The 26,118-nt window shown below is 34.7% G+C and overlaps 1 long non-coding RNA gene across 2 annotated transcripts in view; it reads left to right on the top strand.

The window, feature by feature from the left end:
* The window catches only part of LOC310898366, a 70,503-nt gene that overhangs the window by 20,915 nt on the left and 23,470 nt on the right, over positions 1-26,118 (top strand). The window contains exon 2 of one of the 2 annotated variants that reach the window (XR_014583239.1): positions 389-510. This is a non-coding gene — a long non-coding RNA (uncharacterized lncRNA). Of the gene's footprint in view, positions 511-26,118 lie in introns of both variants that reach the window. The other variant, XR_014583240.1, reaches the window with a different exon arrangement.

Below are 26,118 nucleotides of genomic sequence, written 5' to 3' on the forward strand. Positions count from 1 at the left end.
TAATTTAGCTCAGAGTGGGGAACCCCCACTCAGGGCAAGACCTGCTTCAAAGCTAGATATAACTTTGAAGTTGCATCAAGTTATTCAGAGTTTTGGGTGAATTTTACTTAGAGTGGTGTCAACCTAGGAACTTAATCCTCACAGAGTAGCTGTACCCTCAGTCTTATTGTCTCTGACCTATCAGGCTATCTTGTTCTCTGCCTCTTTCAATTTATATGCTGTCTTTCCTCCCAGACTTTTCTTTTGTTGAGTGAGAGTGAAGGCAGACCAGCTCCTGTTCCTGTGATCTGAGAAACAATATGGGATATTTTGTTTGAGATATGTTCATTTTTGTATTTTTCTCTCCTGTACAAACAACTTACTAGAAAACTATTTTCGTTATTTTCAGTATCTTCATTCACAAAGTCTCCACTGGGAAATTCTGGAAACAAGAGGATTTAGATCTCTCTGCTGGCATGAAAAGGCCTCTAAGTTATGATGCTCACAGAATAATGTACTTTTTGGAGTCAAGTGAGTATATTCTTTGACGTATGATACCAAGGGGAGTCACACGAGTTAAAAAAGCTGCCATAACTTTCTGAATTGTCTACCTACATCATGGATAGCCAAAAGAAAAACAAACAAACAAAAAAACCCACCTCATCCCACATTGGATAGCTGGGCAGGAGGCACATTGTGAAGGCTGACTCCACAATATACTAGCAGCTCATACCTGAGCAATGAGAGGGAATAAACTATATGAGGAAGAAGGGGATGGCAAAACTTCTCCCTTCTCAGGAAGTACCACCAAACTGTAATGAATCCTTTATCTGCTTCTGACACACCAAAACGATATACTCCCCTAATTTAGGACACTTCAGGAAGATATTCCAACTATTTTTGCAGTTATAGATTTCTTTATTTAAAAATAACTATGACAATTATAGTGAAAAAAAAAACACAAAAAAAAATGACTGTAGAAAAGTCCTCTGTATAAAAGAACTGTCATAAAAGGCCACTTGTTTGTCTCACTGCATGTTCTTGGGCTAGGATTCTTAATGCTGTAGTCTGCAGAAAATGCTGTTTTACTATTGCTAGTACGAGGCCATAGACTGAGCCTTTGTCAGGCTTGATCTGTATGAACTTTTGTTGACAAAAGTTTATACAATGAATTCTGGCTTCACTAGTTTTTTTTTTTTTTAACAATTTATGGAATAGTTAGTTGGCTATGTCTAATTTGTTTTGCTTTTTTTAAAAAAATGAGAGAAAACAAGAAAGAGAGAAAGAGAAATAAATAAATAAATAAATTCCTGTAATAAATAAATCTGGACTAGAAATACTTCTTTGATTAGACTAGTAAGATATCAAGTACTATAAAAAAAAAGTTTAACTTTTCACATAAAGTATATTTCCTTTTTACCCATTTTGAGTGTAACATATTCACTAATGATATTATCCTGGATAGCATACTAAGCTGAAAAAAATGAGACAAATCGCTGGGTAGAGTAGAATAACATCACCTATGTTTCTTACTTTCAGAATTCAGAAATCCATATAAATCTTTAAAAATCTGGCTTTTATGAACCGGGATAGATAAAATAACACTTCTATCACTTTCACCAGTTTTAAATAGATATCTCTCCTTTAAGTGTTAATGCAAGATACCTCTTGGATTCCATTTGAATTGCTGGCAGAGAAGGTGGTGTCATGTTTTTCCTCCCTCTGTGTCAGTCTGGTCCTAGCTAAAAAGAACAGAAGGGCCTTTGGAAAGGATTCTTAAATAAACATACCAAAACATGTATGTCTGCCAAGAATTAGGAGTAGCTAGAGGGAATAAATGGGACAAAGGAGGAGCTCACTAACTCATTAATAGTTGCATTTAGACTCATGTGCTGATTACACAGCAGTGGAATACGTTTAGAGGCAAACATGGATATGCTATTGTGTCTGTGATGATAAAAGTTGTATGGGTTATACTCATAAATGACAACTGCAACAAGCAGATGAGGAAAGGTCAACCACTTAAATTTTTATGGGATTCTTCATACCTTCTGTGGCACACTGAAGAAGTGTAGATTTCTTTCTTTCTTCTTCAGTCAATTTTTTGGTTTGTTTGTTTTGTTTATTTTATTTTTTTTTATGTTTCCCCTATGGGTTTCAGCACAGTAAAAACAGTATTAGGATTTATATTTTTTTTTCCCCTTGGTTAATAGAGCCTGGAATCTTGAAAGTGGTAAGAAAAGGTTGATTAATGGCTACTATGGGCTGTTCAGGATGTCTATGGTTTTTTTTTTCCAAGTAATTTATTTTTACTTTCATATCAATAATGGGGGAGGTAGGGGCAAATACCTGACATATGTATCTCTTCCTAGCTGAGCTCAATGACATATTTCTTCCAAGCAAGAACTCCAATTTACAATCTTCAGAGCTGTCCCTAAAGTTATTGACATCTTGTCCTTGTAGTTGTTGAAGGAATTCAAAGTCACCTACATGGAGTTCAAAGTGGGTCAGAATGTGATGATACAACATGCACATTGCATTTTCTCTTGTTGTTGTTGTGCTGGCTTGGACTATTCTATTTTGTGTGGAGGTGGGAAAGTGAAGGTGGTTCTTTGGAGATCAGAAATTTTGTCGTTTTACTTTGTTGCCCACACATGAAAAGTAATACAATGGAGTAGAAAAGCAGAAGGAACAAAGAAGCAGATAAACAACAAAGGAGTGGGAAAAAGAGGAAAAAAAAACATGTAATGGGGAGTGGGGGAGAGAAATCAGGAGGAGAAAATTATGTGCTGTGGGATATTTTCATAGCTAAAATAGCCTTTCAGATAGTTGTGAGTAAAGTGGTATTTAAAGTAATGAGAAATTGTGTGGAACAAATGATGAAAGAATGAGTGCAAAGTTCTTTATATCTGGTATTTTACCCAGGGTTGCTGGGGAAAAAGGAAATAAGAAAGGTAGGAAAAATGACCTTGTGAGTCAAAGAGTAACTGTGCATACTGGAATGCACTCTACTGCAAAATAAAACCAAATAACCTGCTCTCTCGTTTGCTGCCACACTCAGGTGCTGATTTTCCTTTCAGCGTGAATGTTTCTCTGAGACCTGCAGCTGTGCTTCCATGCTTGCTCAGAACTCAAGCACAGCCTAATAGTTGTGGAGGTCCTGGATATGCTCTGTTGGGGTTCAGGGAAAGGGCAGAATAGGACCTCTTTCCTAAAGGGCACGTTCCACAGATGCAAAGAACAGTGAGCACAAAGTGCCAAGATGAGATCTCAAACATTATGTAGCCCATTTTTAAAAGAGTGATGAGGATATGCCATCACAGAATAAAAAGTGAAAGAGCTGAATTTAGAGAATCAGTCTGAAGATTCAAGTCCGTATCTTCCCTATTCTGAGAGTGTCTTAGGCTACATTTACATTATCAAGTAGTGTAGTAGAATTAAACAGATAGTGCTGATGATACAAATTTATGAAATCCATGCTTAGGAGTGGTGCTTTGTGATGTGCTACTAAGGACTGAATGTCAGCTAGCAGCTGGAGCGTGTTAGGTGAGTTCCAAGGGCCTATTTTTAGTTTTATCTAAAAGGAATCAACTTTTATCTATAAGGAATTCAGTTTGTGCCCTGTGAAATAGTTCCACAGTGTGAACCAAAGTGCTGTAAGAAAAGAAGCTCAGCTTTGTTTCAAATGTGCAAGAGCTGAACTAAAATTCTGATGCAGCTTCAACGATAGTCTCCACGCTGCATGTTTCTATCTCTCTCTTGTTGACTCTGCATAGTTGTACGTAGTGTGTAGTCACTGTCTAATATGCAGCAGTCATTGGCAATTATCTGTATTTCATTCTTAGTACCAATTCTAGAATTTAGATCACAATGAATAAAGACACATACTTGCAGTCCTGTTTTAAGTACCTGCATTTCTAGTGAAGAATCAGAGGGAGATCTGACTTTACAGATTTGCTTAGCATTTGTGCAAGTGAGTTATGAGAATTCCTCATTCAGTGTATGAAATCCTTTAATTCTTTACAGTACCTTATCTTCCATGACAAATATTTTAAAGGAACCTAGAAAAAAACAGCATTTAATTTTTATTTATTTTGAGGTCCAATAGAGAAAATATATTATATCACTTAACTTGTAGACCCTTAAGCCCTTTTCCTGAATCACACCCTCAACTGAAAAGAGGTCATGCATCTCATACATATTGGTAAATTAATGAAAAATAAGAAATCTCCCTTAATTTTCACAGCAGTTATTTGAAATATGCAACTATATAACTTCCACTTGTGTTTTCATATTTTATTATATGAAACAGCATAGACTTGTTCTGTTAAGCTTGGTCACTTACACTGAAATAAACAGAAAAATTCTCACTGGTTTCAGTGGGCCTAAATTCAGAATCGATGTTACTGAATGCTATTATTTCTACATTGAAAAAAATAAAATGCCCAGAGATTAAGACTTCATTCTGGTAAGGGCTTTGTAGCTAAGAGCCTAGAGTCTAAATAGGCAGGAAAAAAAAAAAAAAGAATAGGAGGTACAGAGAAGTAAGGAAGCTTTGTAAAATAATGTAGCAAGTTAATGACAAAGCAAGAAATAAAAAAAACATAGATTCTGAGACTTAAATCCTTTATTCTATTCAACAGAGAAATGACGTCAATGAATAGCTTGTTGCAACAAATGGAGGTGGCTGAACAAAGCTGTGCAGATTAAGACACGACTTCCTATATCTGAAGGATGTTCTCTTGAATAGGCTGATTTAATGAAGCACTAGTACCAATGAATTCATGAAATTTGTTACTGGTTTAAGTTCCTCTGGATTAAGACTATACCCTATAAGGAACATAGAGACAATCTAAATGCCATGACAGTTCCAGCTGGCATTCTGTAGTATGTCAGTCACATTATTTATAAAGAAGTGCAAGGAGGAAAAAAAATGTTTAAAGGAAAAAAGTGAATCTCATACAAATTATGAGTTTATAGACTGCTTAGACTGCTGACAACCCCTCACCCTAAAAACAACAACAAAACTACAGAACACTGGAGCTCGCTACTGAATCACTGTATTTGAAAACTGTGCTTCAGTTGAGATACTTGGAATAGCTATTTAATCACATTAATCATCTTCTGACTTTCAAAGTGATGCAGCTGCCAACCTGTAAAATAACTCTGACCCCAGACATTCAGATACCCATATGCAAATATTCCTAACCCTGGAGACAGGCAATAAATATGCAATGTCTTCTTTAATTACAACAGAAAGGTCAAACTCACATCTGTTTACTTTCACACTTCGACAGACCTGATAATCAGAATAAGGTCTAGCAATTTCTCCTCTGAAGTGTTCTCCTCAATAATACTAACAGTCCAGGGAAGCACTACCTTTTTCTGGTTTTACCTATATTTAGCCAGCATAAGCTTCCTTTACGCATTTATCACCTTATTTTCTTAACATTGGACTTAAACTTCTGATTCTGTATCTGTGCTTAGCTCTTGCAGGCATTAAGATGGTGACACAATGATTGGTATGGTAATTTATAGCAGTTGCAGAACAGGTTTGAAAGATCTGAGAACACAACTGGCAGACAAATTTCTCAGGATCTAAAAACAGTCCAAAGAATGGTTTTCACAATTATAATTCTCTGACTGTTCTGGATATATATAACTTGGAAACTATCTAAGAAGGAGGGACAGACAGATAAATGAGTAGGAAAAGTTGTCCTGTGCTGGGAATAAAATAATGCTCCATACCTTCCCCAGATCATACCATATTTTGTTCACAACATCTATTATTTTAACATTATAACATTTTATAAACATTTGGAAAAACAGCTCTCAGTGTCTTAGCTTCCTTCTAAGATGATATTAACAATATACAGTCTGAAAAGATTTTGAATATGATTTGGTTATTTGTCTTTTCTATGTTTTTCCTGGAATAAAGGTACCCGTAAAGACCACTAGAGTGATCCCTTCTTTCAGGAATTCTAATGAAACTGTTGGTATATTAGGAACATATCTGACTAGAAGACTAAGGCACCTGCAGATTTATGACAGCTCCCAAAATAAGAAAAATCAAAAATTAGCATCAAAGACTTTTTTTTGTGTGTTTTGTTTTCATACAAACACTACTGTGTTTGCACAGTGGAATATAAAAACTATAATGTATGTTAGAATGTTAACTAAAGGCTGCTTCAAGCAATTAAATTACTTTACCTGGAGTTGCACCATCACTGAAAACTCTAGTTCAGTCACGAATACTACCTGCCCTGTCTATGACTCATTTCAGGATGAGGATTTAGAAACAGGACAGCAGAAATAGGCAACCCCCAACTGCCTATAGCTCTATGTCACAGCTCTATGGAAGATCGCTGAAGTGTTGGCATGTAATACACGATTATCTGAAAATATTTTCAGAGAACACTTTTTTAGTAATTGTGACTATTTAATATATAATATAGATCTTCAAAGACTGGGAATATACTCTTTTGTAATAATACTATAAATTAAGTATGATAAACTAGAAAACTGAGTAAGTGGTCTTCTGAGCTTCACCAAAGAAATGTGAGGATTCAAGATGCTGTATCAATATTGTACCTATAGATGCAATTCAAGTATATGCCTGTATAGCTGACTTAACCACCAAGCTAGAAGAAAACCTTTTCTCTAGAAGCTTTAGGAAATAAAAACATCAGTCACTGCAGCCATCTTCTAAAACACAAAAAAAGAATTTCTTTTAAGAACATACACCATCTTCTACATGCACTACTCACTTGATAATAACAAAGCCATAAGGTAATATTACAGAATAGTATTACAGAATAGTATTACAGAATAGCACTATTGAGAAATATGTTTTATTTTCAGGTGAGGAAGGCAAATGTTGATAGGAACTAAATGATATATCACAGAGTTAATAGACTTTACATAGAAAAAAGATATGTAAAAGATATGTAAATCAACACAGTAATCATGCAAATCTCTCTCTTTTTTTTTTTTTTTTTCCCTATACAATCTCACAATGACTTTAGAGAAAGAACAGAATAAATATGTTGAATGAAATTTGACTCTACCTGCCCTGCTTTTCATGTTCACTTGGGAGCTAAATTGTCAAATGATTCCAAATACTTAAATTTTCTTAAGACTCAAGTGACACAATGCGTTTTACTTTCACAGCCTACCCTGATATTAAATATTCCAGAAAGATTGAACGGCATTAATACATTTCAGATATATAGAAGTGTAACCATTTCTGATTATGTTTACATATTAATATTCTTTGTCCATTCAGTGTATCATTGCTATTTTATATTACATTTTGTCAAAATCACAGAATCACAGAATTGTAGTGGTTGGAAGGGACCTCGAATTCCAGAATTTGAGAATTCTGGTTTGTTTGTGAAGTTACAGAGGAAATGCAAAGTATGGGACACTTTTGAGGAGGAAAGAAAGATTTGTGGTGCTGCTAATGGTTATCTTTTTATGACAACTACTTAAAATATACTCAACATCTGCCAATTAATTTTAGTTGGCTTGAATTTATCAAAGAGGTTCTAATGGTTGCTTAAGGATCACCTTAAAGAAAACAAAACCGAACAAAACTGGCAGCGAAACTTCATGTTCAAGATATTTTAATGTTCTTCATGCCATCACTTTAAGTGCAATAAATACACTACAGGAGAATCCAGAATGATAACATACATTTGACAGCACCACAGACAGTACAACAAAATTTCTGTCAGTTGTCTTGCAGAGCAACCTGAAAGAGCATAGAGCCAAACCTGATGTACCCTGAATGTTAGATAGACACATACTGATTTTCCACTTCAAGTATTTAAATATTCATTAGCTTAGGCTGAAAGGTTCTTACAAACCTTAAATTAGTACCCTGATGGCAAATAAAAAATAAATTACACTTAGTCTGTCATTCATCTCATGCTTATTTTCTTTGGAATTGCTTTAACAAGACTGGGGGAGAGAGATTTCCAAACACAACAGAAATTACCTGTCAGAGCACTCTTTGGAGAGGCTGGAGTAGAAAGAACACCATTCAAATATGCAAAATTAAATTTTCTACATTTAAAATGGCCAAATGTTTTCACTAGTTGACGATATCAGAGATATCATGAGGACCTATACAGACACTTGGAATTCTATATGCAACTAGGAAATAATAACAACAAAGTCTCACTAAAGTTCCACAATAGCTGCAACTGCAAAATAAATATTTTTTTATAGAATCGCACATGTAAGAAGAATTCTATGTAATTCTAAGCAGTCTGAACAGCAGAATAAACAACAGTGATAAGGACTGGATGGAAACATCTCTCCAAGCAAATGGTCTGTTTCATTGATATGGCTACTAACTAGCTACGTTTTTGCTAAATTTAAAAAAATGATTTAGCAAAGGATCTGGAAGTGAGCACTAAGTTTGACATAACTTTTTTTCCCTGATCCCTGCATCTCATAAAGTTTTTGGGAATGCACTGTAACTGCATGATTTAGGGGTATCTGTTGTAACTCACTAGAGAGTATTAACAGTTACACAGCTGTCTTTCAGCAGCAGAGAATGCAGAAGCTGTGCTAAAATTAGACCTTTCAGTGTAATAGACAAATTGCTTAAATTTCAGTTTTTAAGGCAGATGAAATAACAATATATATTGAATAAATGTGGTTAATCTATTTCCGATGCATTTTACAGATCAAAATGATAATTAAGAAACAAAAATCAATGCAAGCTTGTTCTCTGTTGTGAACTCTGTTGGCTACAATACGAAAAATCTGAACATAATTTTTACATAGAATACTTTCTTTCAATTTGATCATTAAAAGCAACCTCTTCAGGCGATCATTTAACCTTCCTTACTGAAATACTTGTATGTTCTCTCCTTTAGCCTTAATTTTGTTTTGCCTGATCTCACACACTATATAAATACCATGGAACAGGGCTTATGTACACTTTACATTTTGTGGCTATTTTGTTCTTGTTATGCCTTTTTTTTTTTTTTCCCTAAACATCATGACATGTTTCTTAGCTTGTGATAAGAAAGGAGATGAAAAGACAAAGTCTACACAACATAATAAATGCCGGAAAGAATCATACTTATCACTTATAAAGTTTCCTAGGACTTTATAGGCATGACAGTACTGATAGTTTAAACAGAGTCTGGGCAGGATTTATACTATAGTGTATGTCAATCCATACTATATAACTGTTAATCTATTCTGAGGATTGTTTTGTCTTTGCCAACTTAGACTTTCATTAAATAATGCTCAGGTGTAGCTCAGGGGATGTAACACAGAAGGGTCTATTTTTAAACAGTAAAATAAATATAGTGAGTCGGTCCTTTCTCTGCTTATATTTCTGCATTTAGGAGAGGCACTGAGTTTAATCGTAGAGTTCTGTTGCAGGACTTGCTCTCAGAGCCAGAAATAAAGACAGAACAATAATTGGTCTGTTTTGTTTACTAAAACATAGATGAGGGGATCAGATCTTGCAGGTACACTTTTTAGCAGATCAGTTCCATGGGCTAGTAGTAAGAAACGGTGAAAAAATGTATCTTTTGACATCATTCAAATTCTTTCTTTCTTTAGATTTTTTTTTTTTTAGGAGAATACAGTTTTAGGTGAATACAAGAAGTAGAGACAGTGCCGTGTGTTTTGTGTAGTAATTATATTCCTGCACAGTATGAGCCTAGCACCATCTCACTTCCTGTGTATTAGGCACCATGTACATAGACAGAAAGGACTAATCCAAATCTTTTGAAGTCACGGTATTCCAAAGTCTTCAGTAAGTTTTGAGTCAGAACTCAGATGATAAATACAACAAAGTTAATGCATAAAAAATCATGAAAGGTGAGAAAACAATAATTTTTATTTTGTTCATGAGCCCATTAAGATCAAACTTTAGAACAGAATAGAGAATTCTTAATTTCAAGACCAGTAAAATATGTTCACTTTTGGCAGTCACCATTGTATCGTAAATTTGAAGAATATTTCATCAGATATGTAATCATTGTCTCTTACTTTTCCCTTCCTGTCACTCTTACTGCACTTCTGTGGAGTGTACAATATGTTTATCCTGACAAGATGCAAAGATCTAATTTATTATTTAAAAAAAATCTGTTATTTACTAAATGGAATGGTTAAGCATAAAACCTGTTTGGAATTTGTTACCTGAAATAAGAGATAATGATAATGTAGCAGATTAAGAAAGTAAAAACATTACAGTAAAGTCATATACAAAACCATTCATATGAATGCCAATCAGATTTGTTGGCTTTAATTTCCCTATTGTAAGAATAGCTGTGAAAAAAAATAAAAAAATCTCACAAGTGTTCACTAACACCACACACTCAAAGTAGCTTATAAGAGAGTTCAGTCCTAACTGCATTATGATTTTTCAGTTTGCTTTTTGTTAATATACAAAATATTCACACAACCAGGCAGAGAACAGATGAAGACCATGTGAGTTGGCTCAGACAGTCATTAATGAGCCACTACAGACTACAATGACTTGCATCAGTCTACATACAGCACCTGGCACACAGCATCCAAGCTGTAGCCAAGCCCAACAGTGAGGGCACCAGACTAAAAATGTGCAATTTCTGTAGGCTAAGGCAACACACCTCTCGTGCAGAGCTAGGAGTTTAAGTCTCAAAATTTGTCAGTTTATTCAGAGTTAGACTAGTACTCTAGTTACCATTAGCCTAGCTAGACTAATACTAGCACTGATACTTATATGCCAAGTATTCATTACTGTAATTCCTGATAATGACACAAATAAAATTGATAAACACAAACTGCCCAGTACCTCACACTTCCTCTGGTATTGTACTCACCCTTCCAACACCCCTCTGGGCCTGAGGGTTGTGGTGCCAGACTTTCTATAACGGCATAGTGGGGCTGGCTGGGGGATGTTGCCCCAGAGGTGGCAGGATAGGACCTGTCAGCCAGGCCCATCCCACCCCATGGTCAGGAAGCAGGTCAGGCCAGGGGGCAGCTGGGACAGCCCCAGGCCTGGGCATTGGGCACCTCCCTGGGGTTGGGCCAAGGCTGGGCCAACAAGTTGATCTTGCTTGCTCTTTACTCATTCAATTAGTAATATAGTGATTAAATATGCTATATCTAAGTTTTACCGTGTGTGTTTAATTTTACCTATGTTGACTTTATTCTTCATTCTCTTTGTAAACTTGTGATGAATGACCAGCTACCGACTGTTGGTAATTGTTACTGACAGCCCAGGGGCCTCTCTCTTATTCCTGGACTTGCACTTCCAAGGCCTCTGCTCTTTTCATGGGCTTCTAGTTGTTAATGATTTTTAACTTGCTAACAAATCTGTTTTTCTTCAGCAGCCCTTGACCTGTGTTTTTCTTTGAAATACAACATTTTATTAGCACAATGTAGTGACAAGTACATCCTTTTCTGGATGCATGACTTGTTCACTTTACAGAAGTAGTAATCTATTAGAAAGCACAGATTTAATGATGACTATTTGTTATTAATATCTATTAGTAATACCAAAACCACAGCTATGTTAATCAGTGTTACAGTGGGAGAATCATCATTATCTATTTTTAAAATCTAAATTAAATTTTCATTTCTGAATAGGGAAAAAAGAGCAAAGTTCACTATGAACATTACTCACAATAATATATTTGACTAGATCTATGTGTGATTTTAAAAAGCCGAAGTAATATTCTATAGAACACTTGAGAAATTACCTGCTATTGATGAAGTGGTCTTGTTTTTATTATATCCCTGGCAGGATTTCTCATATGCAAACCCATAATACTTCCCAACCTGTGACAAGAGCAAGTATCTTAGGAAAAATCATAGCCATATTCATCAAGGGTCTTCTGCAAAATGCATTGATGTTACTAGAAAGACTGTTCTTGTGCCACTGGGCATTGAGCAGTCACAGACCCCAAAGTGTATATACTGTAAAGGTTGAAAGGAAAAATAGAAAAAACAAAAACAAACCCTGCATTGAACAGATAATGAAAATGCCAAGAAATAGATAGGACACCCAGCTGGCATGTAGATAACCAGGGTTCAAAATGGCATTGTACCTTACTCTGTTAGGCTCAATAAACTTTTCCTTCAGATTGAAACTCCAGCAGAAGAAAGTGAGACAGAGAAAAAATGACCACTACAGTGGTTAGTGCACATAAGTGACTAGAAGATGTGAAAATTTGTCAGGCTGAATATATTTCCTTGCAGCAATACGATGAAAACTACCCTTGTAGTTGCAGAATGAATAGGATCTTACAGAATGTAAGAAAGAATATTATGTGAAGTAACATTATTCTTTAAAAAGACTCTCTGGTAAAAATTATGAACAAAAGTGAATGCTAAATTGTGCTGGAATCCCTGTGCAATTCCAGGCATATCACATAAAAATCAAATAATTCATCATGAATAATGCTAGTGCTGAAAAAGGAACAACAAAATAATTTTAAATAATAATTAGCCTGATGCTCTAGTAAGCTGCTTTAATGTTTTGTTAAATTGAGTAGTAAGTTTATACTCCATTTGGCAAGTGCACATTGCAAACTAAGAATATTGCTGTGTTTCAGAATCCTGATATTAACGTAGCCTGACTTAGCCTGCACATAGCGTAGCACACTTAATAGTAGATTGTGCCTCTCCTGTTATCACCTTACATTTTTTTGCAACTTTTACATAATGGGAAAAGTAAGCCACTTTGCCTACTGCTATCATCTGTGTAGTTAACGAGGAAGCATTACATTAAACTGATATAGGCTGAAAATTGAAAGAGAGCGTTTCAATGACAGCAGGGCATCTAACTCCAAAGCTCCTAGTTTGAATCACTTCATTCTCTCATTGACAGATGGATTAATACAATGTGTCTGCTTGCACTGAGTAAAGCTTATTTTGTTGTAGAAGGCATTCACTTTCTGTTGAGCACAGCAAAATAGGCAAAAATGTCTTTTAGACTAGCCTGTTCTTTCTTCCTCCTTCCCTCTCCCTGGAAATTCTTCACTTTTTTTTTTTTTTTTTTTTCCCCCTTGTGTTACTATTCTCTGTTTCTAAGCATTTATTTTTATGATCCAGACCTACCGCAAATGGATAGTCTTTTACTCTTTATAAAATGCCTATTTTGGGGGCTGCAATTTTCTGAGGGACACCATGGTTGTTGTAAAATTTACGCATAATAGCTTTGAGGTTTGGAAGCAGTAAGAGAGCTAGAGAGTTTCAGGTCAGAGCTCAGAGTAAATTCATTAATTCCTTTTTTTTTTTTTTTTTTTTTAACAGAAAGCACATAAAAAATTAATGAATCGGGCCTGCTGAGCTTAGTTTACTATATATTGCAGTAAACAACTTTTTTTTTGGTCAAGGATTACTTGTAGCTTTACATTTTTAATCTTCAGACAAAGATGTGAAGAGAGGGAGCAAGAGGAATAACATTAGGGGAGTAATTTGTCCCACATATATAGTGCTCCACATGTTGCGCTATGTGTTGCAATTACTGCTATCCTAGAAAGAGATCATCCTAATATTCTAACACTTCAGTCAGTACAAATGTAGGTATTAACACATACACACATATATACATATAGCTAAGGGGATGCAGAGGCTGTTCACACAGAAATCTACATAAGTGCAATAGTTTGGCATTAATTATTACTGGAAGCAGATACACAGAAAGCATCCCACATTAACATTTTGGAAGTGGGTTGGGATGATGTCTTCAGTCTATTACACATCTTTTTATCTCCCCCAAGGCAACTGGATGCACATATTTTAGTACCAGCTGCTGTGGCAAGCATAGCAGCATCTTATGAGCGGTTAGCTAATACACCTGTATTGGGTCTGCTGTTGCTTTCAAAAATACAGTGCAAAGATACCCAAATGATTTCATAAGCAATCTAACCACACTCATGAGGTGCTGCAGCCAAACCTTATTAACTTGATTGTGGCATTTTGCCATGTTGATTAACTATCTTATGTTAGTGCCGTTTTACTGATTTCTATGCCTCAGTCCCCTGAAGAATGTAGAGATATCCTAAGGACTGATGGAAAAATATGATAATTATAACAAAACATCGAATGATTATTTTAACAATTAAGTGGAGTTTCTCAAACACTAAGCTATTGCATTCTAGACCTATAGTTCTGTTTGATTTCTTTAACAATTATGAATACTTCTACATTGGATGTAACTGGTACCATGTTACGTGCTTAACATTACTATGCAATGGTAAATCCAGTAAAATTAAAAGTTGATTTATGTCCATTTGACTTACAATGAAAGGAAAAGCCTTGGCAGCACAGGTAAAATATCCTCAACTTCAAAATTTTTGTAATATTTCTTAGTTCATCTATTATAAAAGCAGTCTGAAGTATTCAGAACAAACAAGTTCCAAGCACACATTAAAAAAGGAGTAAAATATACTTTAATGATGATATGTAAAATAATATCATAAATTAAAACATGCTTAAAGTTAGGGATAGAATTAATACATATTCAGAATATATAACATCAGGATATAACACGTTATAAGGCAGAATAGATTTTAGATTAGATTTTCCAGCTAGATTTTTTTCTGTGATTGTTTTTACATGCACATTACACCCAAATATACATACATAACTATAGATGTGAAAATCCAGGAAATACGCTTCACAAAAACAAACTTTGCTAATTATATTTAAATTTCAGGAAAAAGGCAAAAAGTTAACACTTTCTATTTCCACTTTGAAAAAAATTAAAGCCAGCTAAGTTATATAATATTTAAAAAGGTACATCAGGTAAATCATGATCCTTATGATTAGCTTTTTTCAACTGTGGTATTTAATTACTGGTACCATGCTAGTGTCATCTTTTAGAGCTAGTAGTAAACAACGTTGCACAATAGAGATTATTTCAGATGGCAAGAAGTCCTCCAGACATAGCTGATCTCATGGGACAGAGCCCGTGGTCATTCTAGCTATTTCTAGAGTGAGCATGAGCCCAAGTACATAGTTTGTCCACTCCCATGTAAAGCCATGTCTGCGAGCAAAAAATCATTTCAGCCTAACATACAAATATTCCTATTTGAATACGCTTCATGGCTACTTTCCTGTATAGCCATCAAAAAGACAATTTTACCCTTTTTATACTCTCCAATTATATCTAGATAGAGAAGTTATGACATGTTGCAAGATTGAAGTGAGTGGCCCTTGTTGATGATAAAGAGAAGCAAAGGGATATCTGTCTCTGGTGTCATGTTGATCGTGTTGTTGTAATACCAAATGTGCTCCTGCCTTTGTCATGCATTTCTGGTGTATGCATGGAAAAACCGACCTCTCACAGGCTGCCTAGGATCAACATTGCCAAGAGAGGTGTAGTAAAGCAGCAGAGTTCATTCAAAACCTTTTATTTGTCTTTAGGATAAAAAGCACAGTACTTGCAAGTAACAAAACGGTAAAGAAATGTTATAGTTCATCCAGAATTCAAACTAGTTACCTAGTACTCCAGACAACTCACATATTTAAAAGAAAAAGAAAAAAATATATAAAAATAAAAACAAAAAGACAACTCTGTCAGGTATGATTTTAAGCATTTTAAAAACTTTGTTTTTTTCCTCTCTAAGATCTGACTGGCACTGTTGAACCCTACAAGAATCAGTGCAAAATTAAAATCATAACTGTTACATTTTGGATTTCTTACAATCATCTGCAGTAGTGTTTCTTCTCCTAATATTGCTGTAGTTTTAGGACTAACATTTAGGGAACCTTCAAATGTTTCTATAGCTACACATCATTCTATGGGAAAAAGTTGCAGAGCTTATTTCTTGCGTAGATATTAATTCCAAACAGGGGTCATTGCTTATCCTTTCTTTAATCCTACATCAAAGTAAATTCAGGGCTGGGAGTGAATTCTTTCCAGAGTGTTTATCGTGTTAGTTATTATGTGAGTACAATACTTGTCTAATTAGATGAATATGACATATTGTAATAAATACCTAGTAATATTTCTCTGTGGTATATACCTATATATACACACATACATAAATAATTCATTGGAACTATGAGAGAATGATAGGAATGACTAAAATTTCAAAGATCAAAACATATGCAAATAGTATCTTATACAATCATATTTAATAGAATTATAAAAATGTATGTAGCGTTAAAAAGTTTGAAAATTTACTTACAATATATTTCTACATTTAATTTTAGCCACTTAGACTATTATTTCACAATTATCACAACTGAGGCTATTATACTCACAAAATAGCAAAAATGTGACCAAATTATTTCATATTTTTTATTTTATTTTATTACAATTAACATATAGAAAAAATGAAAGCTTTTATTAACATCTACTAGTAAATCTTTGAGAAAATGGGAGACCTCCTTTATATGAATTAAAAATAGTATGGACTTGCAGTATTCTGATGAATGACATTTTCCGATGTAGTAAATACAGGTAGGCATGTGAGTATATGAACTCCATGAAATTGAGAAGCTAGCCATTGAAAGTTAATTCCACTTCTGTTTAGGCTGGTGTATTGCTTTAAACACCTCTACAAACTGCATAATGAAGGGTTTATTCTCAGTAATGAAAGTCATGATCCCAAAAATGAATTTGGTAAAGCAGTTTAAAGCAATGATATAGGGATCATCAATTTATTTATTTATTTTGTGGAATCTATACAGAGCTTGTTTAAGACTCTCTGTATCTGGCTGAGATGCAGTATACATGGCCCAGTACTATAACACCTGCTGTGACTTTGCATTATGTTTCAAAATAATAGGTTCTAGAGGACTGGATGCCTCATACTATAGTAATTGATTGGAAGCATCAATACAGCAGCTGCTTTTGTGCACTTGTGAATATCTTTATTTTAGGATTTCTCTTTTTTTTTTTTTTTTCTGTAACAGCTTAATGCTTTTTTATAGCAGCTCCCATTATTCTTTAGTGGTATTATTTCACAGGCTTTTAGTAACAGTAGGGGAGGAGCTATAAAAGTGCAAAGAAGATTTTTTTAATTTCTTTTTTTACTGAGAGTGTCCTGTTCAAGTTATTATATCTAACATCTGCTTTGCTGTATAGATGTAGATAACTGCCATTAGTTAAACTCCAGTGGATGGGCAGATGGACAGAAGATGCTTAACAGCAGAAAACCACTTCTGTGATTTTCATTATGAACAACATTAAATATAATGCGTAATTAAAATGTAAAAGATATGTGTATTTAGTAAGAATGTACATCTTCAGTCCTAGCACTTAGCAAGCACTCAGGAGCCAAGAAAGAAGGGTCAGCACTTTCGTGTATTGTCTATTCACTGCTTGATCTGTTTCCTTCATGTTAACCTACAAACTTTGAATTTGTATTTAATGTCCTCAGGGGTTTAATATAAGTACAAGCATAGATACACTCATATTTGCATCACATTATTGAATTCAAAACTTTCTTATATTAGCAAAGACTTTTTCTGAAATGTTTTATGAACTCATTCCAACATTATCTCATCATATTTTGATCATTAAATCATACATCTTTATGATGTGCCCTGAGCAGGAGAAAATATTTTTTATCTTCATTTCACAGCTTTGACTACTTAAGTGTTTTAAACATTTTAGGCATCTTTAATTCTCAAAGAGATTTTTGAAAGCCTTCCTGAGATTGAAATTTACCAGATTGTATGATGTCAATTTTAAAACTGCCCATTTTGTTTATCCCTCATGCCTCATGTAATAGGTTTATACAATGAGAGAATTAACCATTGCAGAAAAATAAAAATACATAACCATGTCATGATGAGCCGGGATTAAAACCTAAGTCATTGAGTTAGAGATACACTGTAATCCCTTTCTCTACAGAATTAAAGCCCTTATAATAGCAACAATTTCAGATGAGTTGTTTCACACAAATAAAAGAATAAATTGACCTTTGAGTAGGGAGGAAATGGGAGGCAACACAACTTTCACCTCAGTCTATTTTTTTTTTAAGGAAGCCCAAGACAGTACTGCTTTATTTATAAGAAGTTCTGTCTGTTAAGGGACATCAGAAGAGAAAGAGGTGTTTTTCCTAGACAAGGAAGTTTATTATACTGACAATGTATCCTATGATTCCTACAGTTTATGCTCTCATATCATGCAGAATGGCCATAGCTAGAGGATTGAGCAGCTTCACGTCATCTTTCCTTTCTCAAGCCCTACTGAGAAACTCCTGGAATCTGATCAGGTTTGGGAATTAACTACATGCCAAGCTGTATGGCCTAAGGCACAACTAGAGCACTTTTAGGCAAATTCAAAACAGGAGCTTATGGTGCTATGAAAATTTTATACAGAAAATTCAATTTCATACAATATCTAAAGGTATGAAGGATATACAGGTTTTATTTTACTAACCTTGCTTACATGGATATATTTCAGTTTCGACAAACTGATTAATATTTTGAACAAGCCACAGTTTGCTTTGTCAGCAATTTAACATTAATTCTATCCTAATCTTCATTGCATGCTAGTAAAATATTCTATTAGTAAGATTAAAAATGGTCATAATCTTTTACTGTAATACCCAAATAGTCTGTTGTGTTGCCAAATATGGAGAGTGAGATTATATAACAAAGGAATTATTATTATTATTATTTTCAGAAATTAATAATAATAATAATAATAATAATTTGAGAAATCTCACTTTTATGTCAGTTGTGACTTGCTAGAAATCCAGGGTTCATTATTCTGGGACAGTCAGGTCTGAAGAACCCTTGGGGAAACCAGAGTAAGCTTTATAAACCAAAATTCAGCATTCTTATCCAACCAGGGGCAGTTGGAGGTCTCCTGTGTTGCTCTTCCCTGTTGTGAGGTCTTAAACTGACAAAATTTGGCACTGTCAAGATAGTCTTAAAATATTTATATACTTGAAAATATTTTGTAACTACAGATACTGAATTGATGTTCAGTGAAACAGATGTTTTTGTCAGTTTCGTAATGGGTAGACAGTTACAACACAGAATATTTTTATATATAGTTTTGTATTTAAAAAATAGGAGAACACCTCACAAAAACCGTATGCATAGTAATAATGTGATATTTTGAAAGGTATATGCAGATCTAACTCTCTATATATGTGTACTTCACAGCCAAAATTTGGAAACACTGTGTTTTGATCAGCTCTTCTCAAAAAGTTGTGATCTACTTGCCATTTCTGAAAAAAAAATATCTCATATATTACTTTTAGCAAGTCTTTTATATCTTTCTTAGTTTACAATAAAGATGAAATAGATTCTGTTTTTCCTTTGTTCTTGGTTTACATTGTACTGTGCAGCAGTCTTTTAGGCATCTGTACAATAGGCCCCATAGTAAAAAATGTCTCATCTAGAACAGAGAGTATGAGCCATTACTCTGATGAAATGCTGATAATTACATATATACATTCAATAACTGCTTTCAAAGCATAGAACTTTAACAAAAATCATGAAAAATAACAGGATGCACTGATGAAGCAGCTAGAGTCAGGGAAATATTTAAAACTAACAGAACTGTAATGAACAATTTTGTACTAGATATTTTGCATCTCACATGTGTCTTTTATTAACTGTTCAAGAGATAAATTTATGATGAGAATGTGATTTAACTGAAAATTATTTGTTTTTTAATAACAAAGATCTACCACCAACAATCATCTACTCCTTCATAACAGCTTCAAGAACAGCCAGTAAACTTTGGCTTTTCAGGAATGTTTTATTTTGCAGTGGCTTCCAACCAATCTGAATTGAACTTCTATCAAAAGTGGTAGTTTCTTTATGTATTTGAATTTTAAGTGAAGTGCTTTAGGAAGATTAAGCAAATAAAGTGCAACAAAAGTCATTCACAATGTTCCTTAATCAATGATAATACGATTTAAAGGTTGGATAAACCATTAAGCAATTGTTACTCTTCAATTCTGTCTACTGAAAATTAAGTGAGGTAGAGGTATGCATGCAAAGCAATGCAAGGAAGCATGGCTAGAGTGGATTTTTAATTTGTTTGTGGGTGGTTTTTTTTTTTTTTTGAGTCTTAATTTATTTGAGAATTTTTTTTGATGTCTCAGTAGACTGACGTTTAGGGAATCAATTTTGCAAGGCACTTAAAAATCTCAGTTGTCACAAGTGTTCTTAGATGCTCAAGTTATGCAAAATTTGACAGGATGAGATACCTAATTATTAAAAACTCCTGTTGATTTTTTAAATATATATCTAAAACAAATGAGAAAATATTTATTCTCTAAGTTGTGTAGAGAAAAATAAAATCATTTTGTTCAGAAAACCTCAGAATGTTGTTAACCCATAGTAGACTAGAGGCTTTACATAATTTATGCAGAAATTATAGCATTTGTCTGTTAGAACAATTGTGTTTATATTATCATTGCATAGGTATCAATTTCTCATGTCTCCTGTCCTTTCCTACCGAGATTGAAGTTCTTTTGATTTCATGAAGACTTGAGTTACCACTACAGAAGCCTTCTGAAAATTCCATTCTGTATGTCTGTGATTTCCTAAATTTTTTGATGCAGAAGTTTCTGGTAATGTCATCTTGACTCTCCAGACGCAAAATTATATAAAGAAAATCCACAGTAGGATTATTTGGCACATTTCAAAGACACAAAAACAATTGACATGAATTAAACAGAAGACTTGTTTTCTACAATCCACTGAACAAAAAATGAGTATTGGACCTGATTTTCCTTCATTGGGAGTCAGTAAGAGTTTTTCTTTTCTGGAAGAGAAAGTAGGAGAAAGTCCTATTTGCTAACTAAAATGAGAATCAAGAATAGTCAGGAATACAATGGCTGAATTTTGAAATAGTCAGGAAATTTTCAAGAGCCCATCTTAGCAATAATGAAATAATAGCAAGATACTGATTTTTTTGTATGCTTCATTTCCAAAGCTAAAAAGTAAATTTGTTTTAGTTTGACAAAGTCCAACTACAATGTAAGAGCAAATGAAACCACATTTTAAAACAAAATGACAACGAAAGAAATTTAAAATTATCAGTTTTTTTTTGCTTTGTTTTGTTTTTAATCAAAACTATTTTTCTTCTGATTTACCTGGTAAGATTAAATGTTTTAGGTTCTGATTATCAACTTGTCTTAGACAGTTTCTATCGTCATTAGGTATAAGCCATGAATCGCAAGCTCTGTTAAAAAAATTGAAATTTAAAATAAATTAATCATCATTACAATAATTCAGGTAATAATAGAACAGTGCAACACTACATACAAGTTTTATGACGCAGTGTTGTCAACATTTAAATGAGAAATTTCTGTGTATCAGACCTTTAAAAATATTCTGCTCCAGAAGGGAAGCATTGAATCCATCAAATATGGTAGCTAAAATTTAGGAATACAGAAACCTAGGAATTGAATGGATCTTCTAGATCTCGAAGCCCCGACCCTGGAATATGCTTCTAGTCAAACTTTGTTTCTGACCTGTAGTTCCCTCTTCCTTTTCCTTCCAGCTCTGCAAGGCACAGGATCCAAACATTATCATTTAGGTCTCACTTCTACTCTACTCTCAGCATGACCATAACAATCTTCTCCTCCTCCAGCTCCCACAGTATGGAGTGCTTTCCTACATTACCCTGCAAGTGGGATTGTTTATTTTCCTCTACTTTCACTGAGGAATAAGAACTCCAGATTCTTGGCAGGATCACTTTCTCAATGTAGCCACATGAAAAAGAAGGGCCAACAAGTTGGCCACACTTGTTAAAAGTCCTCAAAGTGGTAGAAGTTCAACAGAAGATCAACAGCTCTACAACCATGTTTGTTGTTGATTTTATTTTGTTTTGTTTTTACAATGTGTGTGTTTTTACAGTTTTCCCCTCCACCTACTATAACTAAAACCAATCCAGTGTAGCCTTTTTCCTCTAACTTTTAAATTATTTTTTCATACACTTTTCGATACATGTATTTCACGTATCTTTTCAATTCATGTATTGTATCTTAGCACACTGTTTTTGACTAAATTCCCAAATCAGTCTTTTTCCTTATTTTTAAACATACATAAAATATAATATATATATATATATGCTTATATATAATATAAATAAGGGTATGCTGAAGGAGAGAGTGTCTGCTGCTTCAGAGTATTTGGACGAGGAACTTTATAATGCAAAAGGGGATAATGAGAAAAGGAGGAAACCATGAATCAGAAGATACAGAGGCATAAATCCAACCAACAAATGATAAGGAAGGCAATAAGGGGAAGCACACTTGGTCAGTCACACTGATTAGTGAGGGTATGTGGAATGTGGGAATGTTTATTTATGTAAGATTATCTAGCTGGGGACCTTGTCAGATGGAAAAGGAAAACAGGGAAGCTAGAATAAAAAAAAAAAAATACAGAGACACAAAATTGACAGGCAAATATAACAGAGACAAAGAAAAGGAGCAAACCTTGTCAGTCGCACTAGTTGATGGGCTATGAAGAAATTGCAGGGAAACCGTGACTTGCCGCTTATAAGGACGCAAACCTGAGGGTACAAGACGTTGCAGGGGTCGGTGGAGCTGTGCAAACTCATGAGGCAATGTGCACGGGAAGGGAAGCAGGGAAAACTAAAGAGGAATGGACAGAAAGTGGTATAAAAAGTGTTGGTGGAGTGTTAAATGGGGCTGATAACACACTTGTCAGACAGAGCCTGTGCCTGATTACCACAGTGTGTCCTGTCTTCTCATTAAATCCTTGCTTTAGTATCTCTCTGTGGAATCTCACTCTCTATCCCATGTGTGTGTATGAATGCTACAGAGAGGAGGTGCTAGCTGCTGGAGGACTGTCATGAGTGGATTTGGGACTGCAGTCAGACTGGGGGTGCAGGTGCCACTGGCCTGGGGTGTTAGTTACGTGAGCTGGGGGATGTCAGCTGCCAGCTAGTGTGCATCCTGGAAACGAGCCGCTAGAGGGAACTGGTGTGAGTGATGCCAGTGAGTGGTTGCAGTGAGACTGTGGGTCACAGCCCATGTGCCTGGGGCCAGCTGTTGGGGAGGCCAAGTGTCTGTGTCTGCCCCAAACTATGCCTCTTACAGACACTGGAGAGATTTTATTTTAAAGACATAAAGGAATAATGTAATTGCAGTTAAATTAACATCTTTAGGATGTCAATGTTTTAGTTACAGTTATAATATGCTCTGGAAAGCTATATATTATTTATTTACTCCAGTGAGTAACAATTTTTTAATAAAAATTTAAGGGAGGGTTTCAGTTAACATAGCTAAGTTTGGCTTCCAAACAATGTAGTTTGGTTTGGTAACTACAACATACAATTATCCCTCTTGTCAGTCTTAACCACCATCTCATAGATTAGACTCATACCATGAAGTCAAGTGTAATTTCATTGGATACAAGAACATTTTAAATATTATGCAAAACTCTGACATCAGTTTACATCAATGCCTGTGAATTCCTGACCAGTTTTTTATTTCCTTATTCATACTGAACCATTAGTTAACAGATAACTACCTAAAATTAAATTACACAGATGAAGAAAATATTGTCATGGCATGGTACATGTAAGGTAATGTAGTGTAATCTAATCTAATTTAATCTAATCTAATCTAACATAACTCTAATATAATATAAATATAGCTTCCTAAAAAAAGTGAACTGTGAATTTTAAAAATCAGGATGCATAGGTTAACTGCTTCACTACAATGAAAATAAAATACTTGAATATGTAAACACTCTCAGTTGTTCTGAAGAGCAGATAAGGTGCTATGCTGTGTGAGCCCTAGACTGTTCCACCTAAACTTGTACCTCATTGTTGATGGTGACCAGTAAGAGTTATTAAGGAACTGCCTGAAAGAAGAAGGATACATACATGCACATACACAGACACAAAGGAAATATATAATAGTGGTGCTCAGATCCAAAGAGCTACACTATAAACTGTAAATAAAATATATGTCATTATACTTCCCCTTCTGCACAGACAAATTTGGAAAATCATTGCACCTTTCTAAAGCGAAGCCATTAGGAATGCTCATAAAAATCTCCTCACTTTCTGGGCTCAGAGGGCACTCTTAGGCCATCCTCTACCTGTCCAGCCCACAATGAGACCTGTCCCCACCCTGCCCATGTGCCCAGGACCACATTTCAACTCAGTCCATGACTATCAGATCACGGATCCCAGTGACACCATAGGAGTGCCTTGTTCAGTCCTGCCTGTGCTCCTGCTCTCTTGATGGACATCGGATCTCTGGAGTAGCCTTGTTTCCAGTCCTGCTGCTTCTGACTGTCCAGGTCCTCTGGATGGGCCTCAGACTTGGTTTCTGGCTTTGTCTTGCCAGGATCTGTTGATGGACCTTGTTACTAGCACCTGGGTCTGCACACCACTCTCAGACCGTGTGGGGCTGTGCCTTGTCAGAAAGGGCCTTTGCTGGGGTTGCCCTTGCTTCCAGCTAATCTTCTCCCTAATGCTCCTTGAAAATGACTGTACGATTGTCTGAAGATACATTATCAAAGTACCTTTGCAGTGCAAACTCCATAAAACAAACAAACAAACAACAACAACAAAACAACAGAGAAAAAAAAAAAAGAAAGAAATGGTCTATGGTAATGATCTATGGTAAAATACAATGATAGAGGGCAAGGCTGAAAAGGATCTCAAGAAATATGCAAATTCATCTTTTCACTGAGGCATAGTCACAATATTTCAGAGTCTTGAAAACCACTACTCAGAAATTTGATAACTTGGGCAGAAACTTTGTTTCAGCATTTCACTATTCTCATAACTAACATTTTTCTGATGTTCCCTGCAATTTATTTTTTTTTCTGTTGCCATTTTACACACTGCAAACAAATCCTAAAATTTCTACTCTGAATATTGTAAAAATGCAAGCAATTATGCAGAAAATGCAGCAAATCTAGGCCTACTATATCAAAAACATCAAATTTAAATGATATTATCTTAGTCAGCATTACACAGGCAATCAGTACATGAATGATGTAATAGCCAGACTTCTTGGCTGGGAAATATTGCTACTTGACTGTCACTGATGCTGTGCAGTAACTTTGGGAAACTGGTCTAGATAGCTAAAAAAGATAAACTGCAAAAATTAACTGGGATAATAAACCCTCTTTGAGAGAGTTGGTTAACATTTCAAGATGTTAACATTCTTTGTTCTGACAAATCTTTAAAGATTATGGAGCTGGTTAATTAAAAAGTCTTCAGAAATATATATATAATAAACTGTTAACAGATTAATTCTTCACCCTGTTGTGTTTAGAGACACTGCTGTTGGGTAATGGTACTCTAATAATAAATTAAATAAATGGGGAAAACAAAACAAACAAATAAACCAAACCAAAACCAAACCGAAAAAAAAAAAAAAAAACAAACCAAACCAAACGCAAACCAAAAAATCATCACTATATGTCAAAGTAAAGTCAGATTAGGGATCTGAGTATTGGTGGTTGAGAGTATAATACAAAGGTCAAAAAGTCACTTCTGAAATTCACTACTGCTGTATTCTTTTTGTTTTTGAGAAGTTTAGGGCTAGTTTATATAGGCAGGTATTTCTAGCAGTTTTGTCTTTCAGGATGTATAATTATGATTATGAAAGAATGAGTTCAGTGTCTTCATGCATGTGCAAGAGACAGACAAGTATGGGACTTGATTCTAATAATAAAAATGATCAGGGTTGCTAGAAATAAGAATATGCAAATATTTCTATTCATAAAATATTCAAGACAAATTATAGCACTGAAGATGTAAGAGCTAATAAGCAAGAATCTAATACAGCTTTCTCATTTCTGACTGAACTTAAATGTAAAGGAAAAGTATGTGTGGTTTGCAAATCCTGTACTGTATACATCAATTGATTTGATTTAGCAAGGTAAACATTTTTAAAAATGAGTATTTATTATTTTCTGTCTGATCTGATTTCAAATGTGTATTTCAAATTTAGAGAGAATTTTTATTTTCTCCTCTTTACAAAGAACAATCTATTTTCCCCATGGAAAATAGATTCCTATAGATTTCCTATATATAGGAAAAAATAGACAAAGGATGAATTTCCTGTTATGTATTAATTAGCAAATAAATAAATCCATAAGTCCATTAAAAATCAGAAATAAAGATAATGCCACTGATTTTGATCCCCATTTCTTTTTCTTCTGAGGTCAGAATCCATAGGATTTTGACAGCATGTC

This window comes from Anser anser, assembly GCF_964211835.1.
Source record: "Anser anser genome assembly, chromosome: 4".
NCBI lineage: Eukaryota > Metazoa > Chordata > Aves > Anseriformes > Anatidae > Anser > Anser anser.